General features: G+C 47.3%; 1 long non-coding RNA gene across 1 annotated transcript in view; it reads right to left on the reverse strand.

Annotated features, from left to right (window-relative positions):
* Positions 1 to 6,293: 6,293 nt before the first annotated feature.
* The window catches only part of LOC138566681 (uncharacterized), a 101,739-nt gene continuing 82,026 nt past the window's right edge, over positions 6,294 to 26,006 (reverse strand). Inside the window, exon 2 of the long non-coding RNA XR_011301990.1 lies at positions 6,294 to 7,183. This is a non-coding gene — a long non-coding RNA (uncharacterized lncRNA). The remainder of the gene's footprint in view (positions 7,184 to 26,006) is intronic.

Raw genomic sequence — 26,006 nt, forward strand, 5'->3', positions numbered from 1 at the left:
CTTGACATACAATGTAATGGAGCATCCCATCACAATGGATGATGCCTTTTCAATGGCGAAACGCAGCAGCAGCTAGATTTTGTTCGCATGGAAGTGGCCCTTCATGACCGGGTCCAGACTCCCGCTGCAATATGCTAGGGGCTTGTACCCCAGTGAGGTTTGCTGCGCGAGCACTGCCGTCATAGAATTAGCATCGGTTTGTGAGAACAGGTAGAATTCCTCTGCATAATTTGGAATCCCGAGAACTGGGGCCTTATAAATCGCCCCCTTGAGTTCTGCAAACCCCTCTTCCACTGCCTCAGTCCATTTGATTTTTTCCCTTGTCGCCTGGGCCTTCTTTAGGGCCTGAAGCAAGGGCTTGGTATACGAGCTGTAGTCGAAGACCCATGCTCTGACATAATTGCACGGGCCTAAGAAGCTTTGCATTTGTTTTATCGTGAGCGGTTTAGCCGTCTTCATGATAGCTTCAGCCCTTCCTGGGGTTACCTTTTTCCCTTCATGTGAGATTAGCTGTCCTATGTACAGCACCTCTCACTGACAGTATTGTAGCTTTTCCTTGTCAACTTTATATCCTTTCTCAGCCAGGATAGTCAATAGCTGGACAGAGTCACGCCTGCATTGTTCCTCAGTGACGCTGCAGATCAGAATGTCATCCACATACTGCAAAACAACACTGTCTACTGCAATATTGCTTTGGTCCATCTGCAGGACTCTGTTGAAAATGGATGGAGACTCACAGTACCCCTGTGGCAGCCTCGTGCCTTTCAGGCGCATTTGCCTGAAAGTAAATGACATCAGGTCCTGTGAGTCACAGTGCAACGGGATTGAGAAAAACACATTTTTCAAGTCAATCACCATGAAATATTTTGCCTCAGTGGGTATGTTGCATATAATTATTGATGGATTAGGGACTAGAGGGAAATCAGCTTCAACTATATCGTTTAATGCTCTTGAATCTTGGATTAAACGCCAAGACCCTCCCTTTGATTTCTTGACAGGGTAAATCACTGTGTTGCAAGGTGATTCTGGTGTCACTAGGATGCCCTGCTCCATCATGGCGAAAATTGTCTTTGCAATCCCTTCATCTGCCTCCCTAGACATAGGATACTGTTGTGCTCTTGGTAAAATTGCTCCTGGTTTCAGTTTAATTTTCACTTCACCTGCCCCCTTCAGGAGGCCTACGTCATAGTAGTCCATACCGCGGCAGGCACTTGGGCCATGTTGTCATCAAAGTATTCTGGACATATCAGCGCCAACATCATTCTCTGTTGCACCTCCCGTTTGATAATTTTGACCCAAAATATGAGACTCACTTCCACCCTTGTCTCTTCTAGGACAGGGTGTTCTTCGAACAGATCTTGATCAGTGACGTCAGTCACTCGGTACCCTTCTTCGATGGCGATAATCGCACACTATTGTCTGCCTTCGTCGTCATATTCTTCGACCAATACCACTTTCCCTCGCACTGCGGCAGATTGTATCATTAAGGGAAATACTTGTCACTCTTCTTCATGCATAGGTATTCTTTGGTCTGAATAGAAACTCATCAGGTGTCCTCATAGTTCTATCAGCGAGGCCTGGCACTCCCGCCATGAGCACCCGCACGCCATATGCGAAAACTTCTGGCTCCAATGGTATAGCTCTCATGGCTACACGTCCGGAGTATGCTCTTATCATTTCGCACACGTTTGAATAATGCATTCTTGGAGTGGAGCATACTATACCATTCTCGGTAAACAAGATTGTCATATTCAACTTAGTCATTAAGTCCCAACCCAGGATGTTTACTGGGGTCTGACGTGAATACAATAAGGGTACATTCATTTCGCGCTCTCCCACAGAGACTGGGAGTGCGTCTGTAAAGTGAACTCTACTGTGAGCTCCCGTGAAACTCTGAGTATCTATGGCCTTGCCGGACAAGGAAAACCTGCCTTCTCGTATGCAGGAGCGTGTCGCACCCGTGTCAACTAAGAAGGAATATTCTTTACCCCCTATGACGTCATTCACCCTAGGTTCCCCATTAGGGTCTGGTGTCACTGATAGGATAGAACACATCAGAGTCCCCCGTGAGCTGTCCTATTTCATATATAAATTCGTCCCACTGTATACTTGCTGATTTCCCCCATTTCCAGGGTTGAGTCCCCCTCCGGAGGTTGTGCCCTGCGACATTTGCGGTGGTGCCTGCTGGGATTGTCCTTGCGGTACGTTCCCCATGTGCGAGGGTTGAACCACTTGCTGCGCACCTTGTTGCGAGCCTGACACCTCCTGCTGCACTGTGTGATTTTGGGCACTGCCCTGGTGTGGGACGGCAGGCTGATTCACCATGCCTGTTCCAATTCCTTGGCCATTTTGCCACATGCCTTGGCTTCCGCACATGAACACTACATGTCCTGTCATTCCACACAGCCAACACACTGGCGGTGGTCGGGCCATCTGTCCATCTGGCATAGCTGGACTGGCCATCTGTGCGTTCTGAAAGCCACCTTGATTATTCTGAAAGCCTCTTTGGTTACCTCAAAACCCACCCCGATTCCTCTGCCATCCTCTTCCTCCAAAACCCCTTCCCCTCCGGTAAAATCCCATGCTACCCTGATTATTCAGGGATGGGTTAGTCTCTTGCTGTGCGCATGGTTCGGCTGGGCTTGCCAGCATGGCTCCCTCGAGAGCATACTTTGAGAGTTTCTTTTGCACCAGCTTCGCCTCCTCACCCTTACGAGTTGCTTCCCTTTTCCGATTCTTTTCTTGCAACAATCTACAGTAATGTGCAATTGTCAACTGTATTTCAGCCCATGGTTTAGCTTCTATTCCTACCAATTTATTGAGCTGTTTTTGCACTGGCTCAGGCAACCCTTGGCATAATACATGGTAGAATACAGGGATAGATTTCGTCCAATACTCATGCATTTTGAGCACTCACGCGTCTTGAAAATTCTGGATATAAATCAACAGATCTTCTGACTCTTTCATTTTCTGAGCCATTATAGCCCCCATATCAGAAGTGTCTGGATATAGCGTTCGCAGTGCTTTCCACACTGCTGCTCTACAATTATTAAATGGCGCTCCATCATGGGAGGTGTTAATTAGGGTTACTCTAGGGTAGCCTGCCCTTTTCCATACATCGTCTGCTCTTTCACCAAGTATGGCAATTAGGAGGCCCTTAATGTCCCCTATAGCTAAGGTGATACCCCCGTCATTTTCTCTAACTCATGTATCCACTTCCCGGCTCCCGATGTCAGCATTGGAAGCTTATGTTTTAGGTTCTCTCGGTCCATGTGTGGCCATGGAATATATTGTGGTCTTGCTCCCCCCTTTTCTAGCAGCGGGAATTGGAATGCTCTCTGGTCTATCACTGGGGTGGCATTTCCACCCTGCCGTCTCCCTGGCAATGCCCTTAATCTATCTGCATAGGCAGGTGCTGATGCCCTCTTCTGACCGTGGGGTGTTCCTTCATGTCGGCTGGACTGCGCGCCAGACTTTGGTGTCCTACTTGCTGACTCGCTAGCATCTGACCATCGTACCCCTCGGTCCCCTGGGAGCTGTTTTCCGCACCGTCTCCCTTCCTCGTGTGCTTCATCCTCTATTTCCCCACCGAAGTCAGATTCTGAATACTCCCAGTTCACACAACTCCTTGCATCTTCTTCGTCCTGCCCAATCTCCAGTCTTTCTAGGGACAGTCCCCTGTTCCCACTACTTCGGGTGACATCCTCTGTGTCATATAGCTGAGTGCTCTCCAGGCACTCATCTTCCCTTCCCCCATGGGATCTCCGTTCTAGCCCCATCTCATCGTATATCTTATCCATCGTTTCCCCGATGCATCTGGTGTCGAAGTCATCCTCAATATTTGTCCCTCCCGTACCTGGTACTGAGTCATGTGCAGGAAAGAATTCTTCTATGTCTTCCCATTCTACAACAGGATTGGGTTTTTTAACTTCCCGCTCCAAATATTCAAGATCTCGTGCCCTCTGTCTGCTTACATTCTGCTTCCTCATCTATTTCCTTGCGCATCCTCACTTCTTCTCTAGCCTTGTCTACTTCCCTCATCCTTTCGTTTCTATGTTCCTTTGCCCTTCTAATTTCCTCATCCTCTTTTCTCTTCATTCTCTTTTCTCTTACCCTTTGCTCTTCTTCCAACCTTTGCTTATTCTGTTTGTACTGGTCGTAGGCTGCCTTCTGTTTGCGATCGAGCTGTTTCTCTTGGTCTTCGCTATATAGTTGTTCTCGCTTCAGCCTATCCTTCACTCTTGTCCTTTCATCCCTTATTTCCTTTTCCTTCCTTTTCTCTCTCTCTCCTTGGTGTCTCATTAGACCTCTCTCTTGGTCTTTCATTATCACTTCCTTTTCCATCTAGTTTCAGCAATATCTGCCCTCCCATCCATTCGTCTTTTGCGGATGTTATCTCATCAGTTCTACCTTTGTTTCCCTTTCGTTTCTTTCCCTCTCTCTCCTTAACGAGAGATGCACAACTCTGTGCCTGATCCTTTCCTTCGTCATTGTGTCTCTCCTTGTCCCTCGGGATTGCAGAGGCAAGATTAATTTCCTGGTCCTTTTCTTTATTGTCGTTGTTACTATACGTAGGCGACTCATCTGCGGGGTTGCTATACCCCGTGGCTGCCTTTAGTTTTTGTAACAGGTAAAGCCACTCTGTCTAACTACCCTCGAAGGCTGGCTCAGGCGGGGCCGGTGGTGCGCTAGGCATCTCACCCCCCTCTGTGCATATGTTTAATATCCAATCTGCAGGAGGCTCTACCTCCTTCGTCTGCTCAAACATCTTCCATAGCTCTAGAACAGCAAGACGTTTCTCTAGCTTCTTGCCAGTATATTTGGCATGTAGATAAGTCGTCATGTGTTGTAAGACGGCTTTTGATAGGGACCCATTCTGTGGCCAAGGCATAAACATCTTGTGGGCAGTACCTTTAACCCACTCTGTGCTATGCTTTTTTAATTTAGGTGCATGCTTAGGTAGTTTCTTGCATAGATGCGCAAGTGGGGTGACCTCCTCCATTTCAATTCTGTTACCAACAATATTTATACAGTTTGTTATCCTTCTACTAGTATGAGCAAGCACCAGATACGCAAGCTCCAATCCAATCTTTTCCCGCCAAAATGTATACTATCAATTAACTCCAAACTATCAATTCATTGGCGATTCCCTCTTCTTCACAGAATCGCGTAAAATCAAATTTCATCTCACACAATCAACGATACAGTTCTCTTACATTCAGCATACAACAGAACACATAGGACAGACACTTGACAGACTAGACGGACACCAGCTGGTCATACATATACCTGCCTTCTAATCAATACCCCGTCATGGAGTTTAAACAAACTCCTTTATTGCGTCTTTAAACGTCATCGTAGTCTAATTGTCCCTTATTATATGGGCTCTGAGTTCACGTTTCTTCTGACCGCTGTATTAAAGCGCAGGAACAAGGCGAATCCTTACGTTTTTCTTTCAGGTGCCCCCCGGTAACCTTACATTTTTCTCTCGGGTGCCCCCCCGGTAACCTTACGTTTTTCTCTCAGGTGCCCCCCCGGTAACCTTACGTTGTTCTCTCGGGTGCCCCCCCGGTAACCTTACGTTGTTCTCTCGGGTGCCCCCCCGGTAACCTTAAGTTTTTCTCTCGGGTGCCCCCCTGGTAACCTTACATTTTTCTCTTTTATACTCCAGTTATTAACCCCTTATATATACAATATATATACAGTCTTCTCTACTTCTGACCATTTTATTTTTTCTCCGCCACCCTCTGTTACCCTTCCCCTGCTTGTTCTAATGCCTATAAGGCATTTGCCAAAGTAACAAGTTTGTTGTTTCACTCACCGATCGCATCTTTTTCTTCTCTGGAGCTTCGGGATCACTGCCCCTTCCTCTTCAGCCTCTTGCGGTCTTTTCCTCCGATTGGCTGCCCATGGGAATGAGAAGGGTTATGCTTGGAAAAGCGGGTTCCTTCAGACCAACTGAGATTTTTATGGACTTACACTATTATTGTCCACGGGAAGCTTCTCAGCCTACTCAGCCAGAATGGCGAAAGGACTCATGATATTGCTGAAGGCCTAGAATTACTTTGTGCCGTCAGTCTATAGGTGTTTTACAACTATATTAATCAATAATCCATAATTCGATGGCCGAAACCATCCTCACGCTACCAAGTGTAAAAGAGGACAAGATATCCATGACGGGCCCATAGGTCAGTGCTCACCCTCTAGTACTTGTAAGACAAGATAGCTGCACCACGTGAGGGATGGGTACAGGATTCACTTACTCCAACACGACTCAATAATGAGGACAAGGGAAAGGGAAGTCTGTTTAATGACAAGTACATCAAACAGGGAAGCAGTTGGGAATCAGCATCATTGCGACCACCTGTCTTGCTCCAACTTCCTCGAACATCAGTTGAACAGCAATCTTTATGCATAAAACACGTCATCATTGACATCTAATTCTACAAAAAACTCGACATGCAATATAATTGGTTAGGAAAGGTAACTTAAGTATAGGTGCTATATCTGTATATGATAATAGAGCATGCGGATTGGATAATTCTTATCGGGTGGGTGTCTACGCCCTTCCCTCTACATCACACGTGATAGACATCACTACAAGTACAACGTCTCATTGCTTCTACAATATATAGGACCCTAGATAACTTGGTCCATTGTGATTGGGCAGGTTACACCCCTAGGCATAAATCTCTACTTTTAATTAGCAGCATGCAGAATGGACACCCAGGTGCCTGGTGTCGCAAGTTTCAGCCTGCCTCCCTTCCATCAATTAGTATCTTGGGCTATGTATCAATTAGTTGGCTGGGTATGGCCTCGAAACTGTAGCCTCTTATCAGGAAAAGTTATGGCATCCTCGGGTTCTGGGTGACATCAGGCGGTGGTACCTCTTCACGCCTGGCTGATCACGTGTTAGTTCACCATGAATCTGCTTCAGTTTCCAGCTTTTAGTGTATTTAATTCTGTTTCGGCCTCGTCACCTGCATGGGCCCCCTTATCTTGACCTTCATGGGGCAGGCTGGTATGCTCTGAAGTTTGAGTCTTGTTAGCGGACGCTCTCCTCCCTTTCTCTGGATGACCTCGATTTCCTAGGCATGAGCCGCTCTTTGTTGAGTTTTGATTCCGCTCCTTCTCTTGACTCTGGCTGGGTTTATGAAACTTGGCCTGTTGGGCCTCTGGCAGCCTGGGTTTAAAAAGAAAACAAATAAAACAAGGGTCACAAACAAACAAATTGATTTTGTAGAAGTGTTTAGGCTGGTGTTTTATTCATATAATGTTTTTGTTTTTAAAGTGGTATCTGCTGTATGTGTACTATACATTGAGCCTGTTTTTCAACACATCTCTTAGAGGCCCAGAAGACATAGAAGTATAAAGACACAGACAACCAATGAAAGCAAAGATTTTGCTATCCAAACATATTTCACAATGGAGCAACTACTAATTGGGGCACAGCGTGGTCCAGTCAATAATCAGACTTGTGATGCTTATGCCCAATGGCCGGAAACTGATAGGAATGTGACCGGTGGTCTGTGCAAAGTGTCCATGGACCATTGCTACCATGTGACAGCTGGACAAGATGAAACTGAATCAAATGAAGATGCATTGCCATTCTCACAGACCCCTTGACACAATCTACACCCGCTAAACATTTTCCACCCAAGAAACATTCGATGTTACCTGTTTCTCCAATTTGTGTGCAAATATCACAACCTGAACTAACAGAGAGTGAAGCTTCAATGCAATTGACTGAGGAACTTGCTAAAGATCTCAACTTCAGTTTGCCTAGTTTGGGTGATTTGTCCACCACACTTGAGTCACAAACCACATTCATGCCAGACAATTGGCTATAAAAGGAGCAAAAATACATGTATTCGACAGATGACTGCTAGAGATTGCACAGATGCTGAAATGTGTCCATACATTGTTGGGCAACATATGCAGGCAAGCCATTGGTAAATGTGTCTGGTGTATTACAAGCCACTAACCTGAAAATCCAAGCCAGCTGTGTCGACCTCTATAATATATTTTCATGGTCCGCTCAATGGATGTTGGGAAAAGTGCCAGCTGGAAATCTACTATGTTCAGCAGCTTTACCTTTCTGCGGGTTGACTTTCGGTAAGATTTCCAGTTTCTGTTAATTTCCTTGCTAAAACCCAGTACTACAAATATCAAAGGGAATTCTTATTCCCCGCTATTAGTCAAGCCTGGAAAATTGAACAGATGTCAATTGAAAGCACATTCTCTGGCAAAAGGTTCTGGCTAGCTAGTGACGGACAGTGTGACAGCCTTGGATTTTCAGCAAAGTACTGCACATACCACTTTCAAGACATGGAAAGTAAAACAATTGTGAGTTTGGTGATTGTGCAGGTGTCCGAATGTACTTCTTCTGTTGTCATGGAGAAACATGGTTTCATCAAATCCGTCGAACATCTTCAATCGAGGGGAATACACATCGACTTCATAGCCACTGACCAGCATGTTTCCCTAGCCAAGGCCATGAGAGAGCAGTTTCCACACATTCGTCATCAATTTGATGTATGGCACGTTGCCAAATCAGTCAATAAAAAAATCACAGCTGCTGGTAAAAAAAGGGGTTGGAAACTATTTTAAAGTGGTGCCAGTCTATCAGCAACCATCTTTGGTGGAGCCCCAAAACTTGTGATGGGTCTGAAGACATTCTACTTGAAAAATGGCGTTCATTGATGCACCATTGTTCCCACGTGCACTCATGGACAGAAAACCAACATTTTCACAAATGTGCACACAGCCCTTTATCAAGGTAGCAGGAACACAAGAAGAAGTGGTTGGTACCATGTTCACCTTCACACAAAGCCCCTGAGAAGATCATGTACAATAAAACTCTTTCTAGAGACCTGAAGAGACTCACAGAATTCTGTCATAGCAGAGATTTAGAGGTGTTCCATAATATGTGCCTAAAGTACAGGCCCAAAAGGTTGCATTTCGGCATAGACGGTATGAATGCCAGAACAATAATAGCTGTACTTGCGCACAATGAGAACGTTGGGAGGGAACAAGCGAAAACTGCCGGAAACTTCGGGATGCTTTGTTTCCTCTTGCCCTTTTCAAAAAGAGGTAAACAGTGGGTGGCCAAGCAAATATACCAGGAAATGGAATTCGAATTTGTGAAAGATCTGACATTAACTTTTTTGGCCATGCATACTCATGGAATAGATCCAGAATGTGTTCCTAGGAGACATACAATCCCACAAAACATTGCTAATGAGCCCTGTCAACCGAAAGCGGAACTTATTGAAAAGATGACTTTCAGATTTAAATGATTTGTAGCTGTGTTCATAATGTGTTCACAACAACATTTTCGATATGTTCCCCAATGTTTTGGACATTGTACATCAACAATCAAATGCTATTACTATGAATAACAATGCTATAAAGTATTAAAAAGTGTTTCATTATGCAGATTTCATTAGGTGCATGATTCATTAATGTATATCTTTTACCTTCCCTTCATTTATATTACTAGTCCTCGATTGATAAGACAAATGTCTGTGGTTGCTATTGATGATATATTTCTGAATAGAATTGCCCTAGCACATCGCTGCTGCACTACCCATTTGGGTTTCTGAAATACTGATAGACAAATGGATATTTGCCATCAGTCCAAAGTACACTGATGCTTGGTGTCTGTCAAACCCTCGGCTAGACCCAAACCACATCCACACATGCAGTGCATGGCACTGGCATTGATGGCCTATGGTGGCTAAGGTTTTCATAGCATTGATCAATCACCTGACCTGTGTCAACCCCATAAGTAAAAGAACATTTTGCATTGGCGGTGTATTATTTTTTTCAAACACCTCGGCGAGCAGGCACCTTTTTACATACTGACAGAGTATTTCTCCATAGCTCTACATAGCTTTCCATAGCATCCAAATTGTCTTTTCAAATGTATCCTCTTTGTCAACATTTTGCCAGTAAATGCGTGTTGTTGCTAGGTTGCCATACGGTGTAACTCTGGGTTTTACTTTGCATGAATCCCTTCCTGTGTCCTTCACTTGTTTTCTACCCGCCTACCTCCCTCAGCCTTTCCCTTCTCTCCTCTCCCTACCTATTCTATGGTGCTCACTCTCTCTCCTATCTTTTCTAACTGCTTCTCTATCGACTATCCTTCTCTCCTCACTAAATCTGGTTGGAAGAAGTTTAAAAAGGACATCCTGGTCTCCTCATCTTTAGAATGCCTCGTCTGTAGCTTCTCTCTCTCCTGGCCATTCCCTTACTGTGGCTACCATCTATCTGCCACCTGGTCAGATCTCCTCCTTCCACTATGAGTGGGCAGACCTCCCCTCTTCCCTCCTGGTCTCGACCACTCAACTTCTCCTTCATGGGGACTTTAACATCCACCTGGATGCTTCCTGTCCTCCATCTGGACTCACATAATCTATTTCTGTATCCCTACACCCCCCTAACTCCCTACCTGATGTCTGCACTTCCCCTTGCACTTGCCACCAGCTGGCCACACTTTTTATGTATTGTCTTTATTTATTTTCACTGTTTATTTTATGCACTGCCCCCTCCCCCTTTTAATCCTCCACTTTTCCCCTGAACCCCTACACTGCACTTGTGTGATCTCAATGTCACCTGGCCTAGTAAGATCGTTGTCTCTGTATTCCCTCCGTTCCCCCTCCCTTGCCTCATTGCCCCTTGAAACACTTGTGCATATACACGTTACAAATGCCATATCATATCATCATACCATATCATGGTTTGTTTTAGACAGACACAAAAGGAATCTTAGGTTGCACCAGCCTTTCAGTGGCTTGTAGTATCGGTTTTACTTATTTTGAGTGTAACTGTTGTCAAATACTAACTTGAAATAATTGCTTCCCCTACTCTGTGGACCGAAAAGCAACTGTAATTGCATGATACACCCCAACGTCCAACTCCCCTAGAGTGACAGTTATCCAGAATACAATTCATAGGTTTATACCGTGCCTATTATATGAGCATCAGAAGACAAGAAAAAAATGTATTGTCCCATTTATTAGACTATATCTGTTTATTAGATTATATGATTTCTTGCTCAGAGTCACGGTAGACGGATAGGGTCTAGTAAAGGAATTCAAATTTGGCTGGGTTAGCCTGCACTCACCAGCTTTTTTCACATTTTGATATCTGATCTGCTGCCAAGGGCACATCCTACTCGAATAGTGGGATCCAATTCTTCATCGCCTCAGCCCCTTTCTGACTTGCTACCGTCTTCCCAAGAAGAAACGCTTTTTGCTTGACCATCGAGATTGTGTGCTTTCGTGCACTACTGCAATGTTGAGCACAAGCCTACCGACTTCTCAGGTCTGCATCAGAAAATCAGGGTACAAATCAGAAAAATTGTCTAACGCTCATCCTCACTTACCCGATGCACTCACATGGCCGATTGACACAAGGCCTAGTCGGATCATGAATGCAACTAACTTGGTTTGGGAAAGCAGTGTAACCTGCCTCACTTGAACATACACAGGGCTGCCTCAGGTGGGATAGATAGTCTGAATGGACATGCATAAATTATAGAAGACAGCGTGAAATTGAGGGCTGTCCCCTGTTATGCTCACAACATAATGAATACATACCTCTCAGGAAAGAAGTCAAGAGATAGCTTGTAGGGTTTAACAAGGTTAACCTTTACCCAAAGTAAAAGAAAATCTTCAAAGGTGTCTGCTCTTCGAAAACGTTAAGACTCCGGAATGAATGATAATGCCCATAGAAAGTGCACAGTGTCATGAATGACGTCGCATATAGGTTCATAACCCTCACTAGTGATGGGTAAAAAAGTACTGTACTCATGATTGCGCGGCATTGGTGGATGCCAGCAAACAATTTGTTTATTTTTTTGGCGTATTTCAGATGTCACGTTGGTCACCTGGGCTCATCGCTCCCATGGAGTGAAGGTCACTTCGTGAGATGATGCTTGTGGGGATAAAAGAAATAAATCAGTTCACACTGACGCGTCTTGTCCGGTATGTTTTATTATTGTGAATTCTTTCACAAAAACGAAACCTACTATGCATATACGCTGAAAACAAGGATCAATTGTTATTTGACCTTGGATGAAAGGGAACAATTGCTGTGCTCGAAGGACACAAGGTGTCGAATACGTGCTAATATGATAACATTTACTATTTTGAAAGTGGACATTGGGAAATTTAGTTTCAATTCATGCAAACCGTTGTTGTGAGGGGACACTCTGCGTCATGTCAATAGAATGGAACTACCAAACATAATGGCCCTCATTACGACCCTGGCGGATTTTTTCCGCCATCGACGGACTTTCCGGCCATGGCGTAAAGTCCGTTTACGCCATGGCGGATGGTGGACTTACCGCCCCATTCCGAGGTCGGCGGGGCGGTAAGTCCCCATTGACCCATTTACCCTTCCCCATTCCCATTTCGGCCCCATAGGGTATAATGGGAGTGGGGAAGGAGTTAATTACGCCACCGTAAATTACGGTGGCGTAATTAACACCAAGGTCCCATAGCGCCATGGATTTCTCCGCCCGCAAAAAGCGGGCGGAAAAATGACCATGGCGCTTTGGGAACTCGTAGTTGGCGGTAAGGGGTCGGCGCAGCTAACGCTGACGCAAACCCCTTACCGCCAGGGTCCTAATGAGGCCCAATGTAAGTTCAGCTATCCATAATATTTTTGCGATTAAAAACGGCATTTGTGCTATATGCATATGGAACAATTAAGCGACATGCGAATATGCCATTTGATGAAAATAGTGTAGGAAATACTTTCTTCAGTTGATTAAATTTATACTGCGCCATATTTAAAAAACCAATTGCATAACTCGCCATTTGTTTATAGGTCTACTAATAATTGTTATTTGTTTATAGTTTAAAGAGGAATGAGTAAAGGTTTGATTTTTTGACCGGTATTGCTTACTGAAATTGTTGTGGGTTATTAGTTTCAGCATATTCTGATGATTATTCATCGACGAGCGGCAACCACAAACTGCATTCAGGCTAGTGATATCTAAACCACTTCATTCCATGGAATATCAGGGCGTGCTATCAATGTTGGATGTGCCAGGGGCAGAACATTTTCCAAGGGAACTTGGTTGGCTTTTCGATATATATAATATTCCAAGTGCCGTTATAATGCCATCTATCTGTTATTCCATTTATCCGTCAGCTTCTCCATCCCATTGGGCGCTATACCTTCTTCACAGCGCTAAACTTTTATGCACATCGTAGTCTCAAATACTACCCCATGTTCTCTGTGTGTGTTCATTATATGTGGTTTGTGTTCGTTATTAGGTTTCAACTGGTGCAGAATTACAGGATAAATTGATACATTTGAATAAAGAACGCCGACTAAAATATATTTTTATTATGTTATCTACACAGATACATTGTGCCATTCTGCTAATGCCATAGTTTCCAGCTGCCGTGCGACGGTTTCTTCACCCAACAATGGCAGATACGCCTAAACGCCTCGATTTGCATCACCCTCATGTGGGACAATAGACCGGGACCGATATTCCCTTTGTCGGTACCAATGACAAGGAGCAACCTGTCATCATTTACGTCTAGCAAGAAGCTGAGGCCAAAGCCTTGGGATTGAAGGTGCGTCCAATCCGCATCTTCTCCAGAAAGGAACAGCATGTGCGTCATTATAAAGTTTTGATGCTCTAACCCAAGGACATACAATTGGTCTTTAATCGAAATGAGCGGATCATGATAATGTTGTATTTGGAGCGTTCTTTGGTAAATAAAAACACTTGCTGAATTGCAGATAAATGATGTTTCCTTTAACAATATTGTTTTCAAATCCGATTTGGGACGCCCTGTGAGAGGATGTGTGTGTTGATCTTCCGGGTTCTGCGTTAACTGATGTTGTAACGTGGGTGATGACTGCGCGCGTTTGGCTACAGTGCCCACTAGCATAATGAAAATAGGTGGAGCATATCGTTTAGAATAGTGATGACAGCTTCAGGGGTGGGTGATATGATTTAGTGCCGCAAGGGCACTCAAACTTAGGGCGATGCAGCAACAGATAAGATTAGCACAAGATGGCAGCGCCGACCCATTTTGTTTGCAATTGTAAAAGTGAGGAAAACTAAGGTAAGATGCATAGGACATTTTTTTACGATCGATCACAGTATGCTTAAAAACACATGCCTGAGCGCTTGGGACAATAACATTTTTGAGCGCACTATCCCTTTAATACTAAGCAATAGACTGATTTGTTCAAACACTTCATTAACAAAATGGGGCCCATTCTCAGATCTCAGCACCTCACATACTCCCCATCTGGGAAAGATTCTCGGACTAAAAACCTTGCAGCGCAAGTGGCATCAGGGTGTGTACATGGACCAGCTTCAATCCATCTTGAAAAGGGGCACACCACCACTATCATATACCTATATCCACTACATACTTGCGGCATAGCAACATAGTCGATATGTAAATGCTGAAAAGGACCATTCGGTCGAGTAATCACTCCTCTAATTGTTCACAATGTGTGCCCAGTGGTAATCTTTTGACATACAATGCAATTTACTACATAAAAAGCAATGTGTTCTAAAAGGTTCGGTACAAGCCAATCCTCCGCAATAGCTGCTGAGAGGCGTTCCCTAGTTACATGCACATGGTAGTGTAGCTGTTCTAACGCTACCCTCAATAAGGCTACAGGCATCACTGGTTTACCAGTGCTGTCCTGTCGCCACAATGCTTCAGAGGGGGATAAAGAACATCCCCTCTGTGTCCATAGCTCCTTTTATTCCTGTGGAGCACTGCCTTGAATTTCCATCAACTGCGTTCCCAACTGTCATCTGATTCCCCATCATTTCTGCTTCTTTCTCTTTCTCTTTCCATTAGCTCCCCTTCTGGAATACTCAGGCTCGTAATGGTAGGGCTGTGTTGTTGGTATTATTTGACAAATAGTTAAATAAAACAAAAGTACCTCAGTTGTGCTAGAGTAAGTACCTGTTCGTGGGGCTTCTTACTAGAAAGATAGCTGAACAGAGCAGTAACAAGTCATGGGCGATCAACACTAAATACAGTGAAACGATCGAAAAGGGAATGTTGTCTGCTCAGAAAGGGTCTGTTTTTACTTGTTGAGGAAAGAAGTGTCTTGGCATTTCCATGGAGACACGTCAATAGCTTGCGGACAGAGAAGGTGGACACGAGATGTGCATTGTCATTGTGAAAAGGGGCGTAAGCATCTAGTGATGTCAGCTTCAGGGGTGGGTGATATGATTTAGTGCTGCAAAGTCACTTGAACTTAGGGCGAAGGATCAATGCATAAGGTTAGCACAAGATTGCTGTGCTCAACCCGGTGTTTTCGCATGTGTAAAAGTGAGGAAAACTAAGGCAAGATGTATAGGAAAAGATTTTAAGACACATAAAGCACCCAGTTTATCACTAAGATCAATTACAAAATGCAGAAGCACACGTCTTTCTATTATTGGGCAGCAAGGCTCCCCGAATTACAATCTTTCAACTATTTATCAATAGCTGTCGAGGTAAGATGTGAGTACATCTTTATTGCTCAGAGTTTTCGAGGACCAAATTCCAATACTATGGCCATAAGCTTCACCTGAACCCTTTATCAGCACGGCTCTTCTTGTTTCCCAGGTGTTAGGAGTTAGATCTGGCAGAAGAGCGTTTTTTCTGGTTCTGGCCCAAGATCGTTATTTCTTTTTTTTTTTTTCACCTCCAAGATTGTATGACTAATCCCAGCCCTCAGTTCAGGCTTCGAAACATTTCTGATCATTAGAACCCACTGAACATGCACCTGTTGTGCTCATGTTGGACTCTGGCCTGTCATGGACCGGAGAAGTGGCAGGATGTCTATGCATAGGTTTCATTATTATTATTATAGGTGCTGTGGAAGTGCCATCCCATTATGGGTTAGCCACCACTGCTGTCATGCAGAGTACTATCCATCAGCATATTTGATGGAGAGAACTCACTATGTCAGCACCACCTACAGGCACACATATGTGATAGTGCACCATCCACACCTGGGATGGCAGACAATCGCGCTAACAAGCTCTGACCCATTGGAGGTCAGGTGGGCATCAAGCTCTGACCCATTGGAGGTCAAGGGGGCATTAAGCTCTGACCCATTGGAGGCCAAGTGGGCATCAAGCTCTGCCCCATTGGAGATCAGGCGGGCATCTGATTTGGAGAAGCAGAGCCAGGGATCCAGCCGAAGACATATGGTGTGTGTGTATCAGATTTAAACACATTCGAAGGCAGGTCTTGCATTCCCCATTTTAGGAAGGACCTACATAAGTAGTCACAAGGTACAACAACAAGCAAACCTTGCTTTTATTTGGAGTCCTCGCCAATAAAGCAGGTCCTTGCTTAGTTTAGTTTATTTCCTTTTATAAAACACAGATAAGCCCTAAAGGGCATACTGGTGCTAAGTGGATAATTATGCGAATCCATAGCTGACCGATAATACAGGCTAGACGAAACTCGGTAAATTGGAAAAAGGAAGGTGTTTAATGATTTCCTGAATGTGACCATGGTGTCCAGTTTTCTAATGGAGTTCAAGAGTGAGAGGGCCTGCTATTTATAGGAGTGTTTGCTCCATTTTGTGTAGTGATATTTAGGAATAGCATACCGAATAACATGCAATGTATTTGCTAAACGTGTCCCTTATACATTTTGGGCCATATTGATAAACAGCTTTGTGGACTTTACAAAGTGTGTTGATTTGTTTGCATCCAGACACTAGAAGCAAGCCAGTGTAAGTAAATGTGTTAGTGCCAATGTAGTTGAAGCTCGCAGAGGAAACTTTAGGACTCTCTAACTACGGGCATTTTGACTCAGTTGAAGGCACTGCTCTAGACATATAGGTACCCTAGATACACAGCATAACTAAAATCAAGCCTGCAGGACACAAATGCATTGGATTGAACAACAGCTCGCCACTTTATTTACTCGCAGAGCAAAGGGTTAATTGGCTGTCCACAATGACTCCAAGATTTTGCATCTTTCAGAAGCCAGTGGACAACTGCCTAAAGTGCAGGGCCAGCAAGAAGGACTCCATGTAATCCAAGGTGGCCCACAGGGGTGGATCTAGGCCTTCATTTCAACATGTTACTATCCATGCTATGATATGAGCCATTTATAAAGCACCTGTACACAAGTGTTTCTAGGTGTGACAAGACAAGGGAGGGAAGACAGAGGGAGGACAAGATAAGCGATCTTACCAGGCCTTGTGTCATTCAGATTGTGCAAGTGCGAGAATGAGAAGTGCAAGGGGAAAGGGAGGGAGGAAAGTGGAAGGGAGAGTGGAGGGGAAAACAGGGCAGCAATGCTCTGAGTAAGTGCAGCCAGGGAAGCACGGCTCTGGGTAGTGCAAGGAGAACAAGGGACTGTAGGGTTGCAGGTACAGCCCCTAAGTGCGTGGTAGGCCCGGAGGCAGTGTACGGGTGACTGATCACGAAATAGTCTGGTACCCAGTGAGACTCTGACGGTAGCCAAGCAACCAGTCGGTACAGCAGACAGGTAGGTCAGGTAGGTTAGCAGGGAAGGGAGAGAGAGAAAGCAAAAGAGAAGAGGAACGTTTTTAGCTGCTTCTGGAACTTCAGGTGGTCTGGCTCAAGTTTGAGAGGAGCAGGGAGGACATTCTAGAGGGAGATTCCTCCAGAGGAGCGAGATCTACCCCCACGCTCTGTAGGAGAAGCGTCTGACCCTTTGAGAGTTAGGGGTAAATGAGTGAAGGGTTCAAGAAAGAAGGTATTTTGGAATAGAGTGTTGGATGTAGTGCGAGCCCCGGTCCCAGAAAGCCTTGCGAACAATGCAAAGGGTCTTGAACTTGATCCTTACAGCCACTGGAAGACAGTGGAGAGATGTCTGGGCTGGAGAGATATGGTCCCTGGGCTTGAGGCCAAGTATCAGGGCTGGACTGGGAACTAAAAGAGGCCCTGGAAATAATTACTGGGGACCGAAAGAGGCCCTGGAAATAAAGTTCAAAGTGGCCCTATATGACACATTTTCAGCAAGCCCAATGCTTTTCCTATGAGAAAATTTGGAAATACCACAGAAAAGAGGCCCAGGGTGCAGAGGCCCACCGGGAAATCTCCAGAGTTCCCTAAAGGCCAGTCCACCCCTGCCAAGTATACGTCTCGCAGTCTTGTTCTGGATTAGTTGCAGTGGGCACAGAATAGAGGAAGGTAGATTGAGAAACAGGCTGTTTCAGTAGTCCAGCCTAGAGAGAACCAGGGCTCTGTAGACAGTGAGCTTCTGGGGGAAAGTGAGAAAGGGAAGAGTCCCTTTGAGGAGGTGCAGCTGGTAGTGAGACTTCTTGGCCTCATCCGAGATGTGAGGAGAGAAAGAGAGAGTCGAGTCGGAGAGGACACCAAGGTTTTTCGCCCTGCAGGAAGGCGAAGGAAGAGGGCCCAAGGCGGGCGGCCAGAGTGAAAGAGTGAAAGCAGGGGAAGGGGTCCCAATGAGAAGGATCTCCATCTTACTGACATTAAGGCAATGATTTCTGGAGGCGCACCAATCCTGTATCACAGAAAGACAGCCAGGAATGAGCAAGAGAGGAGAAGAGGCTGAGGGGAGCTTGAAAGAAAGCGGAGTATCATCAACATAACACTGAAAGTTAGAGGAGAAGGTAGAGATCAGGTTGGCGAAAGGGTCCAAGTAGAAAAACCAGGGTGAGAGGATAGAGCCCTGGGGATCACCACAGGTAGAGGGAGAGATGGCAGAGAGAAAGGGACCAAGTTGGACCTTGGAGGGGCGGTCCAAGAGGAAGGAGGTCGGCCACTACAGGGTCTGATCTGTGATGCCCAGGTTCTCACTGAGTCGATTGATGATGTGGTTGACTGTGTCAAAAGCAGAGGGAAGATCAAGGAGGATGAGGACATAAGGAATGCTAGAATCAAGGTTAAAGAGCAGATCTTCATGGATGTTTAGGAGAGCAGTGTATGTGCCTCTGGCAGCTCTGAAGCCAGACTGATGGTCATGGAGACAACCAACAGATTCAATGTGGAGAGTAAACTGGGAGATGGGTAGTTTGCCGGGCAGATAGGATCGGCGGACAGTTTCCTGAGGGGGGGTGCACAAGGGGGTGCTAAAAGGGATAGGGGAAAGTTCCAGTGGTGAAAGAGTGATTACAGAAATTGACCAAGGCTGGAGCAAGGGTGTCATTATGGTCCTTGATGGTTCTAGAGGAGCAGGGGAGCACCTGAGGAACGTCACTTTCATAGATTGGACTTGTGTAGAAACCTTGTCAGTTGTTGTCAGAGAGAAAGAGGAGAAAGGAGCAGAAAGGGGAGAGATGACCAAAGGGGGGCCGAGAGAGGAAGAGGATAGAGGACAGGATGTCCTGAGTTTTAGCAGAGAAGTGAGAGGCCAGAGCCATACAGAGGACCTGGGATGGAACAGGAGAGGTAGACATTGCAACAAGATTGGCCAGTTACTTGCAGATTTTAAACTGTTTGGCCGTGTTGTTAGAGGCCGCAGAGATGCACGCTTGAATGTGTGCTCTCTTTTTGGACAGGACAGAGTCTGTATTGCCATTGGAGCAGGCGGCAGGCCATTGTGTCAGAGGATGTGCCTGAAGCCCTCCACTTCCTCTCAGCCACACTGCACTTGCATTTCAGGATGGCAAGGACGGATCATACCAAGTGTTGCAATTGAAGGAGAGCTTCAGCCGGATTCTCAAGACAGGGGCAAAGATGTCCAGGGTGTTGCAAAAAGAAAGATGCACATTAGAAAGGGCTGTGTCAGGGTGTGAGTCAGCCGCAGGTGTAGGAGGAGCAGAGAAAGTAGAGGCAAAGGAATCCACTGACACACGCTTCATGGGCTGATTGTTATTGTTATTTTACATTTATAAAGCGCTCACACAGCCCGCAGGCATCGAGGCGCTGTTACAGGAATTGTTTTTTTTTTTAGTTGCGTAATTGTGTTTTTTTTTTGTTTTGTTTTAGTTACGTATTTATAACGCGCTTAAACACCCAGAGGTTTTTAAGCGCGGACCCGGGGATCGAACCTGTTGTTGCTTCGTGTCGTCTTGCTTCCAAGACGCGCACGCTGCCACTGAGCTATCCACCCGATTGACCAAGAAGGTAGGTGGCAGTGCTGGTGGGGGGGCTTCGTCTGAGGGACAGAGAGTTTCAGATGAGAGGAGCGTAGAAAGTGATTAGTACAAAAGAGAGGAGTGGTGAGAGAGTTAGAGAAGGGGATGTCTGAGGTGATGAGAACATCCAAAGTACATCTGGCAGAGTGTACGGGACCAGAGGGCAGAATGGAAAGAGAGAGAGTGTCACAGAGGTTGTGGAAAAGCCCAAAGGAGGGATTAGAAGCATCCAGGTGGATGTTGAGATCTCTGAGGAGAAGTTGAGAAGAATAGGCAAGGAGAGAAGAGGAGAGGTCAGCCCAGTCAGAGAGGAAGAGGGTGTCCTGGCCAGGTGACCTGTAGATGGCGTCCACAGTTACAGAGAGGCTAGGAGAGATAGAGACCCTGCAGGCCAGGCATTCAAAGGAGGAGTAGGTCTGCGTATTGATGACAGAGGCTGGGACCCACTCCAGAAAGCTCCAGGGCTACTTCACCTCCAGGTCGGTTGGTTCTGGGTTCAGAGAGGATCTTGTAGCCCACAGGGAGGGGTGTCAAAAACTTGTGACAGACCTGGCCATAAACCATTTCTCTGTGAGAGCAAGGACATCTAGGTCGAGTTCTTTGAGGAGGTGACATATGTCAGAGGACTGTTTGACAGCAGAACGAGAGTTGAGAGTAGCGACGTGCAGCAGGTTGCCACATTAGAAAGAATTCAGTGGAGGGTACAGGCTTGAGGTACACCCTGCAGAGGTGGTAGAGGGGCCCGAGGGTGGGCACAATAGGAAGAGGAGGGTGCCAGAGGGGTGGCAGAAGGAGGAGAAGGGAGGAAGTTGATAAGACGCAGGAAATGCCTATCAAAAAGGAGGAGATTGGGCTGAGGGCCCTGAATCAAGATGGTGCCATTCAGATAGACATTACTGATGTTCTTGGAGGAGTGGAAGGGGGCCAAGAGGACCTACCACTAATGCCACCATAATGAGAGAGGAGGAAAAAGGAGAGAGAACAGAGACCCTATGAAGGGTCCATAGGTCTGAAGAGGGTATGAAAAAGAGGATGTCAGTGAGAGTCTGTCTGGCGGAAGCACTGGTGTTGGTATCAGCTATACAGAGGCCTCTGTAGGAGACCAGGATGTCCCTTTTGAACTTCTTCCTTCCAGACTTAGTCAGAGGGATAGGGTAAGAGATAGAGTAGCAGTTAGAGAAGATGGGAGTGACAGAGAGCACCATATTGGGTGTGAAGGAGGTAGGTGGTGGAGAAGGGGGTGAGAGAAGAGAGAGAGACACACATCCCTGTGGTGCACAACTTAGACTGCGCAGGGGAGGCTGGGTGGTGCTGTGGAGCAGCCCAAGATGGCTGCCTAGCCTCTCGGCTCCGTGCGGCGTAGGCATTAATCCTTGAACATCTGCGGTCCTACTTGCTATATGACACAGATACTTCGCTGAGGCACTGCGCACACCCGTAGCCGTGCTCTGTGAGAATTTGGGACCGTTTCGACCTTAGGGGACCCAGCTGCGACCCCTGGGAGCTGCTGGCCAGGTGTGGGCCTCGCCGGCGCGCGGCCGTCGGCCCCCTCCGCTGTGATCACCTTCCTGGCCCCGCGCCTAGATGGCCGGAGGAGCGGTCCCGGCCCCCTCCCTTCGTACATCGCCGAGGATCCTAGGGCGCACCGCGGGAGCCCGACACTGCTGGCGAAGGGTGCTCCCTGGTGGTGAGCTGCGGCGGACATAGCGCGTTCTGGGCCTGCGCTGGAGCGCGCCCTCCACCCTCACCCCCCTCCGGAGAATCCCTCATCGGGCTGCCCGCGGCCCCATATTTACTGCGACAGTCGTTTCCACCCGGACCAGGGATTCAGGTGAGGAGTGGGGGGGTGGTGAGTGCAGCGTTCCCCCATCCTCCCTGCGACTGCCCATTCCACGTGCGCCTGTGTGCGCTGCCTTCATTGTGGACCCGGCGGCGCCTCTTCTGCTATATGTGGGCCCCACTACATACCAGCCTGCCAAGTGTGGGGCTCACCCATACAAACTAACTGAGGCCAGGCCACCTTATAATCTGCAACCGCCAAGGAGCGACACCCACCCTAAACCACCTTGCTGCTGAGCTTGGCTGCACGGCTGGGGCAGGGGCATTGGATGAGGGCCCAGCTAAGACCTACACCTACTCGCTTCACCGCCCTCCCCCGTCAGCGTCCCTCTCCAGCTTCCAGACCTACGCCGACCAAATGCCAGCCAGATCTAAGAGCACTACACACGGGGGCACCATGGACAAGTTCGCCAAAACGGTCCCTCGAGCTAAGTCAGACCAAGCGTCATCCTCGCCTGACCCGGGCCCTCACACCGCCTGATCTCACCACTTTAATGTAATCCATGGCCAAAAACTTTGTCGCTTTTCACAAAAAGCTCGATGACATGAATGCGAATGTTGCCTCACTTAAGACTCGGGTGGGCCAGGCGGGATCCAGAATCACTGAGGCCGAGAATAGAATTTCGCTCAACGAAGATGGAATCCATGCGCTCCAAGACACTGTGGCTTCCCTGTCGCGGGAAATGAAAAATGTCAAGGCGAAATGTGATGATTTGGAGTCTCGCTCCCGCAGAAACAACTTGCGCATTCTCGGGGTTCCCGAGAACGCCCTTAATGGGCGAATGGAGGATGCAGTTGAAAAACTACTTAAAGACCTGCTAGACAATCCTGATCTTTCACCGTATTTCACTGTGGAGCGAGCCCATCGGGCCCTATCGCCTCGCCCTAGACCGGGCGACATTCCCAGGCCCATTATCGATAAGATACTAAATTATCGCGACAGGGACCTCATCTTCCACCTGTCCCAGGAGAAGGGAGACCTACGATTTGAGGCCCACACTATCAGAATCTTCCCTGACTTTTCAATTGCTGTGCAGCAGGAGAGGCGCCAATTCCTTGGCGTGAAGAGACTGCTCAGGGAGCGCAACATCCCCTACGCTATTCTGTTCCCGGTGAGGCTGAAAATTACCTACAATGGCAAGCTATATTTCTTCACAGTCCCAGACGAGGCGGTGAAATTCATCGAATTGCAGATACCGCTACAGGGCCCAAGGAACGACCCCCCCAGCGGTGACTGATCATGAACAGTACGGCCCGGAATGTCGCATCATGTCCACTGATCCTTATTTTTCGATGTGTTAATGGCAACCAGTCTTCGTTCACTCTGCAGATATGGCCTCCTATCACGTACATTGGGTTGCGGGCTGGCTCCTAGATGAATTACACTCCTCTTAGTGCCTGGGGCCAGCCCTGCGTCCCTCCTTCTCCTACTTCGCTGCCTGGCCTGCGGGCGTCCTCTGGTTTCAGAGGCCGATCAAAAGATCTGTCTACCGCAGTAACATCACTGGGACGGCAATGCTGCCCCACATCATGCTTAAGCTGCCGGCCGCACGGAACTAGCGCTCTCCGCTGCAATTGCAATGTGTGTTTTCATTTGGTTACTCCTTATGTTTTGCCCCTGTTGGGTGGGAAAGTGGACTGTTCCACGATGGATCTGGTCCTTCGGGCCTCGCCTCTTGGTGGGATTCTGCCCGGTTGGAGGCTCTTGTGTTCTTGGGTGGGGGGCTGCACTGCATGCTGTTGTTGGGCAGTGAGGGTGGGGGGGGGGGTAGTTGGGGTTGTGTTTAAAGTAAAAGGCATGGCAGAGAGATGCAAGACGTCAGCGCACTACACCTATGCGGGTGGTGAACGCAGACTACGACATGCGAATGTACACTACTGCAGGGATGTCCCATAATGTGACACCATGGCTCTTAATATAATGACATGGAATATCCGCGGACTGAGCAACTTCACCAAAGCCCGCAAGATAACTGCCTATGCCCAGAAGCATGGCGTTAAGATTCTCCTTCTTCAAGAGACTCACGCCCTGGGGCGCCTGGCGACATACCTCACCCCGACGTGGGGCAACAACAGGTACTACACAAAATACTCAACCCAGTCCAGGGGGGTACTGACATTAATCCACAAATCAGTCCCGTTCTCATTGCGCACCAGCCATATTGACCCCGAGGGTAGATTTGTAATACTTCACTGCCTGCTCGCCAACATGGAATGCCTCCTTGTTAATACATACGCCCCTAATTTTGACGCTCCAGAATTCTTCGACGCCATCATCAGCATACTTCTAAAGTACATTGGTATCCCGGTCCTATGGGGGGGTGATATGAAATTAATCCTACATGGCGACCTAGACAGATCCGGTACCTCCCGCAGAGCCCCATCACGTGCGGCTCATAGGCTCCTGGCGCACATGAACACACTTGGTTTTGCAGATGTATGGAGAGCCCTCAACCAACAGTTTAGAGAGTACACTTTTTACTCATCGGTGCACAATAGCCATTCCAGGATAGATCTCTTTCTCATATCAGGCTGCATGGTGGGTAGGGTTACGGAGTCCAACATACTGCCGCGCACACTATCGGATCACTCACCGATGACACTATGCATAGCACTGGGACAAGACCCCCCCCCCTCTCTTCTTGGAGATTCAAGGCTGAGGCCCTACGGCACATAGTCTTCAAAGCGGATATCCTGGCTGATATTAACACCTTCTTTGACTGCAACAACAGGCGGGATACCTCTGACGGGATGCGATGGGAGGCATTCAAGGTCTTCTTTAGAGGGATGTGCATTTCTAGAGAAGTCGGGGTTCTCAAAGCTATCAAATGTAGCCTGCAACGGTCTGAGGCAAAACTAAAGGAACTTGAGAAAGAATATGATGCTGCCCCTTCCCCGACCACACTGGCACAGATCAGAGTGGAACTGGAAGCATTTGAGTCCCACGCCCAAAGGGAGGTCCAGTATTATGCCGTCCCATAGTGGCCAGGAAATATGGAGAGGGTGACAGACCGGGGAGGACGCTGTCCAGGCTGGTCCGCACAGAGGGGGGCAGGACTCGCATTGACTGTCAAAAATACAGACGGCACCCTGTGCTGGTCTGACCAGGACATTCTCGCGACGTTCACTGCGTTTTACAGAACTCTATACGGCCCCCAGCAGAAACATAGTTTACAAGACACGGATGCCTTGCTGGACCAAATACCCATGACCCTCCTCTCCCGCACCACTAGCGACCAGCTTGAAGCTCCATTCACCCTTGACGAGATAAGCACAGTCATCTCGAACTGCCCGATCGCAAGGCTCCTGTTTCGGACGGTCTCATCGCTGAGTTCTATCGAGAGCATGTAGCAATCCTGGCACCCAGACTCTTGGAGGTTTGGAATGAGGCACTAAGCCTACACACCCTGCCGCAATCCATGCGTGAGGCGCTCATTACCATGCTTCCCAAACCTGGAAAACCGCTGGACGAATGTGGCTCTTACAGACCCCTCTCCTTGATCAACACCGACATGAAAATATTCGCCAAGATTATCGCCAACAGATTCCTCTGTATTATGACACACTTAGTCCATCCCGATCAAAGTGGTTTTGTGCCCGGCAGGTCCACAGCGCTCAATATCTGCCGCTTGTTTAACGTCTTGGCCAGAATTGACCCCAATGCAAATGCAGTAGCGGTCACCCTTGACGCCCAGAAGGCATTCGATATGGTTTTGTGGCAATACATGTGGGCGGTACTCGATAAAATGGGAATTGGCCCTTGCATGATGTTGTATATCAAGCTGCTCTACACAGACCCCACCACCAGGACCTCGGCCCCCTTCACCCTCCACAGAGGTACCCGCCAGGGCTGCCCGTTCTCCCCGATACTTTTTGCACTTGCCATCGAACCCATGGCTGACAGCGTCAGGGACAAACACACGCGTAGAGGTATACGTCTGCGCGACGCCCCGGAGATCATCTAGCTGTATGCGGACGATGTGCTACTTTATATCAGGGACCCGTCCACCCACCAGGACCTGGTCATACGGGACATTACCAAAATTGCCACTTTTTCAGGCTTTTCCATTAATTATGCCAAATCTGACATT

Source organism: Ambystoma mexicanum, chromosome 2p (genome assembly GCF_040938575.1).
Source record: "Ambystoma mexicanum isolate Mex_15411 chromosome 2p, UKY_AmexF1_1, whole genome shotgun sequence".
Classification (NCBI taxonomy): Eukaryota; Metazoa; Chordata; class Amphibia; order Caudata; family Ambystomatidae; genus Ambystoma; species Ambystoma mexicanum.